Source organism: Mchenga conophoros, linkage group LG3 (genome assembly GCF_057382185.1).
Source record: "Mchenga conophoros isolate Kocher_MC1m ecotype Shallow Benthic linkage group LG3, M_conophoros_male_GT1.1, whole genome shotgun sequence".
Classification (NCBI taxonomy): Eukaryota; Metazoa; Chordata; class Actinopteri; order Cichliformes; family Cichlidae; genus Mchenga; species Mchenga conophoros.
Window position 1 is genome coordinate 23733367 of NC_140528.1, and position 9995 is coordinate 23743361.

The window sequence follows — 9995 nt, forward strand, 5'->3', positions numbered from 1 at the left end:
GATGGATGGATGGCATCGGTTTATCTTTAATCTCAAGATTTAATAATCATACAAGAATTCTGTTGTGCTGTTTTTGACGGTTGTATGAACAGGTTCAGCTCAGGTTTAACAAGCATCACTTAACCATCCATGAGAATTTATTTAGTTTTTTTTGTTTTCCTTGGTGACTGTTTCACAGCAACTCGCCATCAGACTCCCAGATTCTCTTCTCAGCTGTGTGTTGGAGTGAGAGACTGTAGTAATGATAAACCACCAACCGGCCAACAGCTCAGGTTTGATATTATAGAGCTGAACGGCGCTCCTGTTCCAGTGCCAGGTAGGACCGTTTCTGCGTGTCTCTGCTGACTTCCTGAAGCTTCAAGCTTCAACTTGTTGCAACAAGCTTCCTTCTTTCCGTGCATCAGGAGATAGTGGAGCACTCAGAGTCGTGCAGGTAACCCAGCTGGACCGAGACACTGTTCTCATCACCTTGGAAAGTAAGTCCCCTCGCATATTGTGAATCCTTCAAATGTCTTTCATGCTCATTCTCAATCTGTGTACTGTTTGGACAGGAACTGTAAAGATCGTGAACCTGCAAGGACTTCCATCCAGACAGCTGGCTGCAGAAATAGTCTTTGACTTCCCCATTGAAACACTAGGTAGAAATGATGATGTGACAAACAAAGTGAATGAGAGCTGATGTGTGTCCTGAAAGCTGAGTGACACCTCCTGTTCTGTCAGTCTGCTTGCAGGATAGTGTGCTGGCATTCTGGAAGCATGGCCTCAAACGGAGGAGTTTCAGATGAGGTGATGAACTAGTAAATTCATCCAACGTTGGCTGAGCTCGTATCATGTGCGTATCATATTTGTTCTAAGTCATTACACATGTGAATTTTCACTTTATGTGCAGGTAACACAAGAAATTACAGATGAGAGTCGTGTGTTCAGAGTTCTGGGAACAAACAGGTATGTTAACTGTATGCTGACAAGAGCTATCAATCACTGTGAGAAACTAGTAATCCTAGTACATCAGAAGTAATCAGGATAGTATTTTTCTTGATACTATTGTTAATAGACCTGGAAGTGATTTTCAGAGTAGCATGTGGAAGTAGCATGAATACTGCTAGCATTAATGGTAGCATTAAAGCAGGAGTCACACTAGAGTGTTTGTTCTGTTGGTTACTCAGATCCAAGGATTTAGGAAATGCAGCCTATGTGTTTGCATGCAGCCCTCCAAAGAAAAACAGCCATTAAAGTTACCAACTACCGTCTACCTGACACTTTGTACAGAAAACTACTTTCCTTAGTGCTAATTTTCTTTATGCTAGTACCAAATCACAACAATAGTCACTTCAAGACACTGTATATTGTAAGGTAAAGGCCCTGCAATTATGGTGCACAAAGGTGAAAAACTCCCTTTTAGCAGGTGAAAACCTGAACCAGGCTGGGGGAGGGGCGGGCATCTGCTGCGATTGGTTGGGGGGGTGAGAGGAGGAAGACGGGACAAAGACAATCTGGGGAAGAGAGCCAGAGAATATTCTCAACTAATGATTGAATGCAGAGAGGTGTTTAAATAGATAGTGAGTGAAAAGGGCGACTGAAGAAGAAGAAACACTTGGTGCATCACGGGAACCCGCCAGCAGCCTAGACTTAGGCTAACTAAGGGAGGATTCAGGGAAGAAAGGAAAGTTTGAAGCCTAATGTTAAAAGTAGAGAGGGTGTCTGTCTCCCAAACCCAAACTGGAAGCTGGTTCCACAGAAGTGGTGGCTGTAGTTCAGGTGGGGGAGCAGGTCACCTACTCCCCGTCTACATGCCAGATATCCTGCATGAAAGTTGCTCTTCGGTGCATCCGTCAGAGTATGAATGGGTGTGAACGGGTGAATGAGGCAAGCTTTGAGTGCTCAGAGTAGAAAACCACTATATAAGAACCGGTCCATTTACCATTTACCAAGAGGGGCCTGGAAACCGAAGGGTCTGGCTCCCATTTTACTTTTAAATACTTGGAACGAAGTGCTCTAATGGGGTGATATGGTACTATAAGGTCATTAAGATAAGACAGGGGCTGATTATTCAAAACCTTTTATGTGAGGATTTTGAATCTTTTATTCTGGATAAAACAGGGAGCCAATAAATGTTCTGTTTCTAGTCCCTGTCAGGACTCTCGCTGCAGCATGTTGCTCAGAGCAGTCTGGAATTGATTTTTGACTAAATAATTAAAACTAATAATAATATATTACTATATTATATTACTAACAAATCCAGGACACCCCTGTTGATCCAGCAGCTCTTAATGAAGTTTGTAATAAGAATCGTGGTGAGTTCATTAGAAATATTTCACTTTTCTTTTTTAAATCAGTCATTACTGGAATCATCTGAAGTGCAAAAACAGTGGGATTATATATGAGAAGGACGGACTCAAAGACTGTCGTGTATCACATATGTATTACATCGATGTCCAAAATCAATGCATCATTAATGAAACTGAAACAAAAGTACTGAATTTCATGTGGAAGACCAAACCTCAGCATTCAGGAAAGTCTTATACAGGAGCAAAGATAATGGACGTTACCCGGAGTTTTCCACTGTGAAACCAGGAATAACAGCTTAAAAATGTTTCTGTGATCTAAATCATTGTCAGCCTGGCAGGCAAATAGCGTGGACACCAAAGTTTGTGAACGTGATAACCTGAGAACAAAGACATGTAGGATTTTAAATCGGTACCATAGGTGTGTCTACTGGGAGGCTGAGGCTTAGCGCTGCTGGCTGCCAGTACTAAGTATTATTATACAACCCTTATTTTAGTTGATCTTATCTTCTTTCCTTGTGTTTCAGTTAGTTTTTACTCAAACTGGGTGTAGAAGGAATCCCTGCAAAGGTTTCTTTTTCTTCTGTGTTATGTTTTATGTATTTCTCAGCTCTTTGCTTCCTTTTTTCTACTTTAAACTTGTTTGTATGCTGGTGTGTAAATGTTCACACTTATCATAAAGTTTAAAAAAGTAGTAGGCGTGGTGATGAGCAGGAACAGGAGTAAAACTCCAGTAAGTGTACCAGTACTGTACCAGTGTGTAGCATTAAAGTCAAACTACAGTGGTTGTAGTATCAGTAGAGTAGTGTTAGTACTAGAGGTGGGAGGAGTAGAAGCAGGTGGAGGCACTGGCTTTAGGTTAGTACTGCCTTTCTCTGGCTCTCCTTTACAACTCATCTCCTTCTCATTTGCTGACAATGTGCAGAGACATCATCCTTCAGAGCACACCGACTGATGACCCGTCAGCACTGAGCAGCCTGTACATCCTGACAGGACACGAAAGCAGCTACTGAGAGAGGACACGGGGCTCATTCGACGGTGTTACCAAAGAAAAGCACAGCCTGTCTGTAACTGTGGGGTGGAAACGATGCTCTGTTTCACTGAGGCTGTGCCAGGAAACGGTTCAATGCTGGGAATGACAAATGTTAGGAAGGTATCCTGCTGACTGTCCAGCCTTCACCTGTACACAAGACACCTGTCAAGGTCCTCGCTGGGGTTATAGTTGATAAAGCTTTCTAGCTTTTCTTGTCTATTCAGCTTACCTGCTTAAATCAGACCTTTCTGTTAAAGCTAATGCAGACTCCACTGATCCGCCCGCTCAGTGTGGACGGGAGAATAACCTGAACATGGCCTCTGGGACATCATCGTACTGATGTTATGAAGCGCTCAGTCAGGTTTTCTTCTTGATCAGACTGAGGGGCAGACTGAGTGTGTTTTGGTGCCTCAACATTCAGTCATATTCTGTAAAGCCATTTTCTGTCTGCATGCTGCACATAACCTCTTTGGACCAGAGTGCTGTGACACCTACACCTTACACCTGCAGGAGCTGCTCGGCCATAGAAAGCTGCTCTGTGAAGTGCACGGCTTTTTTGCCAGTGTTGATTTTATGGGTTTAATGTAATAACTAATTTTTCACATCATCGTCTGAGTCGTAATCCCAACGAGGAAACCTGGAATGTAAAACTTGATGGACGCTCCAGCTGAAGAGTGAAGTGTCAGACTTTTAATGGATCTTTCAAGCATTAGCGTACTTACAATGGCAGAAACAGTGCCACGTCTAAAGCATAGGAGCCATCTTCATCTCATTCTTCCCATTTCATGCAAGTTTCTTCTCATCGTCAGATGGACAGAATTTGGTTTGCTGACTTCATTCAGTCACACCATACTAGAGCATAAAAAGTGGAAATAAACTGGTCAGTAAGAAAGTGTGATGCTTGAAAGTATAGCGTAAGGACAGCAGCAGCACTGCATTTACAGCTGATATGATGACTTCAGCATCTTTAAAGAACTGTGAAGGAATTATCAGTGCTAACACAACCTTAAGCACGTGATGTGACCGTATACACTGCTTACACTTTCAGTATCCTTACTTAAAGAGAACATCTCAGAAAAAAGTACAGTTAGCAAGAAGCTTTGAGAACAAGGCAGTGTTATTGTATGCTAACCACCGTGGTGGTGTAGCTTGTCCTGATAAAAAGTGAATGTGGTCACATTATACTTGTTAACTAAAATGAAAAAATAAAATAATTCCACTACATGGGTAAAGATATTTATGATATTTATGGAAAGGATACTATAAAAGTAACACTGGCCTTTCCATGAGAGAAACTTGAAGTACAGTATGCATGTTGAGATTAATGTTTGTTTAATATGTTTTTGCTACTATGTGAAGATGTGATGTTATTAACAACACAGAATAGACAGAAATAAAGATTTTCATATCTCTTGGAGTTTTATGAAGAGTTTGTTGGGTTGTTCTTCTTTGAATGTGTGGATCGATGCTTCTGCGATTTATATCTTAATCCTTCAATTTGTAAAAAACATTTTGAATTCCGTTTGAGAAGATAAATGAAGGTTCTTGCGTTCAAGTGGAGGCTCTAGCAGACTGAGAAAGTAACTGCATAACTGGTCAAAGGAGCTTGTAAAGAAAAGCGTCTGGACTTCTTTAAGTTACTTGAAGACGTTTCACCTCTCATCTGAGAAGCTTCTTCAGTTCTAAGGTCAAATGGTGGAGAGTCCCAGATAACTGCATAACTGTGTTATTCCTGCACCCATAGCAGCAAGTAAGTGAAGGCAGTGATGAGGGCTGATGAGTTCTCAGATCACTCAGTCAGTCTCTGAGCGTCACCTTTATTGTGATCGCGCACTTTAAGCTTTCATGCCTGTATTTTTGCACAATTGTGATAATACTGTATTGAAAGAAATCTGTGCACAGACGAACATGGGGTGGCTTTGCTCAGGTAGTAGAGGAAGGTGCTTCAATCCCCGTCTGCATGCCAAATATCCCTGGGCAAGATACCAACCCAGAGTTGCTCTCCGAATGTGTGTGAACATTACACAGAAAGTGCTTACAGAGAAAAGTGCTTGCGTACACCTGAATGAGGCAAGTTCTTTAAAGTGCTTTGAGTACTATATAAGAACCAGTCCATTTACATCGCCAAAGCACTCAATACTCTCTTTACGAAGTTCTCTGTAGTTTGTTTCTCCAGCACCATATTTGACCGCGGTCAAGTGAGCCCTCACTTACGACCACACAGTCAAGCCAGCCGCACCTAAAATGTTGTTGCACTATTCTTATGCATATTACGGTACGGGTGCCAACTGGCTTAGAAATGCAGTCTTTTGTGTCCTGACCAGAGATGGGCAGTAACGCGTTACTTGTAATCCGATTACTTTTTTCAAGTAACAAGTAAAGTAAGGGATTACTATTGCAAAAACGATAATTAGATTACCGTTACTTTCCCGTAGGAACGCTGCGTTACTAAAACAGTGAGTTTTTTGCGAGAATGTCTCATGACAGTGACGTAAGCAAGTGCAACGTCCGTGACAACAGCTGTGTGCAGATCAACAATGGATAATATATCGAGTGCGGGAGAGAGTATGAGCGTGCAGCGTTTAAAGCGTGGAAGTACTGACCTTACTTTGAGTTTGATTCCATAAAAAGTGACAAAAACATTAGCGTCCGTTGTGCGTGGGAAGAAAACTTCTTTTTACGGCGAAAAAACCCCCTAAACTTCCAAGCAAGCACCGAGTGCGCTACAACGTAATGGGAAAGTCACAGAGAAACTCGCGGATTCTTCAACTGACCGCGGCACACCTGCACCAGGGTAAACCTCCGCCTACCCTACTCCTGCTTTACAGGTGAAAATAGAGCCAAAGGACCGCTAGTCTTTGATTTTATTTATTTTCTGCTGTGTTTTACTTGCATCTATTTGAAAGAGTGAGTGTAAACACAAAAAATATTTTATTTTATGTGCTGGAATGTGTAGAAAATAAGTTTAAATATTAAACAAATTTCTTCCAGTCAGAGAATGTTGCATATAATTCAATTTTTGCTTGATGCATAAAGTTAAAAGATTAAAACTAATTAAACAAGTTTTAAAAAGAGAGACTTTTCCATTTGATTACATTTTATATGATGAATTATGCAGAAAAAGTAGAATTGGGCTGAAAGATCTATCGCTTTATCACCTATTCAGGTTGTAAATCGTGTTTTTAAAATGTAACTAAGTAATTAATTACTTTTGAAAATAAGTAATCAGTAAAGTAACAGGATTACTTGATGTGAAGGAGTAGTGACTCTACTCTGAGCCCCTCCCCCATTGACTTAACTGCTCTCCTAAAGGAGAGGTTTTCCACCTCTCAGGAAACTAATTTCCTCTGCGTGTATCTGCGATCTCAGTGTTAACAAGAAGATCAGGGTAGATTAATAGATTTATGGCGTTTCTCAACAACAGTGCACCATCTGGTGGTAGATCGCTGCCTAACATTTAGAACACAATGTACCAGCATTGGGCATCAATTAAAATGTTAACAATTAGATTGAACGACTGGTAAGTCTGATACAGACTAGTGACAATTAGTCGACTAGTCACATAAATCCCTGATAGAGCCCACAGAAGTGGCCTGCACCATGTGCGTGGCTTGCTTTGCAGTTTAACCACCAAAACACTCGTCTGCAGTGGAATTTCTTTGAGCTAATCGATTCATTTATTTCATTTCTTCTAATTAATGTGGAAAATGGTGGCAAAGGTGGCTGAAATGAGTGATTCCTAGAGTTACATGTCAGTTTACAGCATAGGGATTAAGTTTACAGTATAAATACCACTGAATTGTACAAGGATTTGAAGTTTCACTGTAACTTTAACATTTTTGACAATTTTGTTTTGTTTTCTCCCCCACAGGTGAACGACTGCGTCATCAGGACAGCGACTGCCAACAAAAAGTAGAAATTATTTAAAAAAAAAACCCTGAGTTTTCTACTTTTTAGGTTCATCTCAGGTTTCCACGCTGAGTTGGTCATGACAGTTGCCATGTGTGATGGCATGCCACACATGGTAAGCTCCACACCTCACCACCCGTTGATTCACTTTAGTTTAATTTACAGTCACTATTTTAAAATATTCCATTTATTGTTCAATATCGTTTCTTTATTAAATGTATTCATTTTTCCATCACACCTTCCAATGTTTATATGGCGTGCACACATATTAACCTTGCAAGGTCAAAGCTCTGTTTTATGTTATATTAATACATCTTTGTTTGAGTTACCTGGGGGTTGGTGTCTCCTCCTGTCTGGCAAAGGGCTGGGAGACCTGAAGTACTACTGACAGCCTAATTGGATTGCACCACATGCAGGTGAACGACTGCGTCATCAGGACAACAAAGTAGAAATTATTAAAAGAGTAACTTTTATATATGTGCGTTTAAAGCAGGGTGTCAGTTTTTTTTGTTTTTTTTCCACATATGTTGGATTATGTTTCTATATATATACTTTGTAAAGGGTATTTTAAATTAATGAAAATGAATAAATATGATTGTTTCTTTTACCTGTTTCGATGTCTGCCATATCATTAGTATGTTTCGTGGGAATTAAATGTTTATTTAACATGTACGCTATTACATTTACTCTACAAATAAAACCAAATTTAAAGGCTGTTGCATTTTATTGCCTTTTTTCTTTCCTTTTCTTAAAGTTATGAAGGCATCTTGGATGCCATTTCAGTGAGTGGGGGTTAATGCCCCACACTCTTTTCTGTCACTGCTTTGAATGCACAGACTGGTCTTAATGTTGATCTTTGTAATCTTCAGTGTTACGACCCGGCTCAAAAGCCACAACATAAAAACAGAGATGAATAGCAGAGTGTGGGTGAGAAGAGGTTTCATCCTAAAATGGAAAACCAGGTTGGCTAAAATGGCTGGTGCCACCAAGGCAAAGACTAGTGCACTGCCGGGAAGCTTGCCTCAGGTATGCTTTTATCCACACCTGACTAGGTGTGGCCAATTAGCACCAGCTGAAAACACTGAGACGATTAGAAGCTGCAGAGGGACGTAACATTCAGTATTGATATTTGTAAATGTAAACTATGAGGATTTATTTATTTTTAATTCTTTTCTTTTTTTTTCTTTTTTTTCCCTCTTTTTTTCTTTTTCCAAATAAATGTCCCGATTGAGTAATGAAACTAACCCAAAGGAGAATTCTAACAATATTAGACAGGCCATTCAATATGCTTTATCGTGGACAACTCGTGGCTAAAAACCCACACACACACACACACACACACAAACCTCTAATCAAACATGAAAACGGATAATCCAGCTGAAGCTTCAGACAGCCGTCAGACAGTGAAACACTGCCATCTGCTGGACTCGAATAACAAAGACGCTGCTTTGACGGGTGAGGGAGTTTCAACAAGTCTGCAACGACTCAAGCATCAAACTACAGAACTATTCTAGCGGACATGGTGCTCTAATGACTGCTTCATTAACGCAGCTCAGAAAGGATCAAACATATCAATAAATCATAAAACACAAAACGTCTCTTATTGCCCAGGGCTCAGGAAGTGAGTGTGTTCCTTATAGCCCAACACGTTCTCACTCCCAACTCGTCAAACGTGTGACGCATGGTCAGGCTCCCTCTGCTTCACTTATGGACCATATGGACCACCAGGTAAGACCATTTAAACGGACAGCATTTATAGAATGACTATTAAAAGTCTGCGAGTGTCAGTAATGTTAATGTGGTTATGTTAGTAATACACCGAGTGCTAATATAACAGCTTTAAGATGCATTTGTAGATGTTATTACGTGTTTTACCGTCTTTATGGTGCTAGCTTAAAGTTACGGTGTAAACGTTAGCTTATATTGGAGGAAAGCTGTTACTGTTTAAACGATGTTAGCACAGAAATATTAGCTTCTGTCATGACTGATGAAGTTACTAGTTAATAAAGTTTCCAGTAAAGTGTTTAATCGCAGCCACAGACTGACAGCAAATATCTCGATTAGCTTCAGTGCATCTGTAATAAATATGTGCAAGTTTCAGTGCTTCGTTTAAACTGTATGATACTTATACTGACCCAGGGTCAGTGTAAAATACAATCCTAGCTGTGTGAACAAAGCCTGGCTGCTTTAATCCTGCATGACAAACCTCAGGATGCAGGTTATTATTACTCTTTCCTGCTGGCACACCTGTCACACCTGAGAGTCAGCTAGAAACTCACAGTGACGTGGACATCATGCAAAGACTGCCAGACTCTGTAATACTGCAAATGATCAGTGACTCAGGTTATCACTAAACTTTAAACGGCACCTCTGTGTCTCTGTGTGCTGAACATCTAGGATTGAGTCAGGCTGCATTGACTGTGGGACTTTAATGTGTTAAAAGCAGGTTGAAGACGGCTCAGAAACATTTGAAGATTAAAATTTAGCATTATGGCTGCTGGTGGTTTGTAAAGCCTCTACTCAGCTGTATTTTTGTTACTAATTTATGTTTGTTGTTGTTTAACACAGATTTCAGAAGAGCAAATATGCTTAATAGTTTAACTAGATTTCACTTGTCAGTGTGGGACTGCTGAGTCACCTGAAGAACTCATTTCATTCATTCTCCACATGATGTTCATTTACAGAAATGTTTCACAGGAACTGATTTCTCCCAAAGGGTGAACTAGTGTGTTTCCATAGATTACCTCTGTATGAATGTACTTCTTAAA

At 40.4% G+C, this 9995-nt stretch overlaps 1 pseudogene; it reads left to right on the forward strand.

The window, feature by feature from the left end:
• On the forward strand, nt 1–4532 carry LOC146577749 (mitogen-activated protein kinase kinase kinase kinase 2-like; annotated as a pseudogene).
• Nucleotides 4533–9995: the final 5463 nt, after the last annotated feature.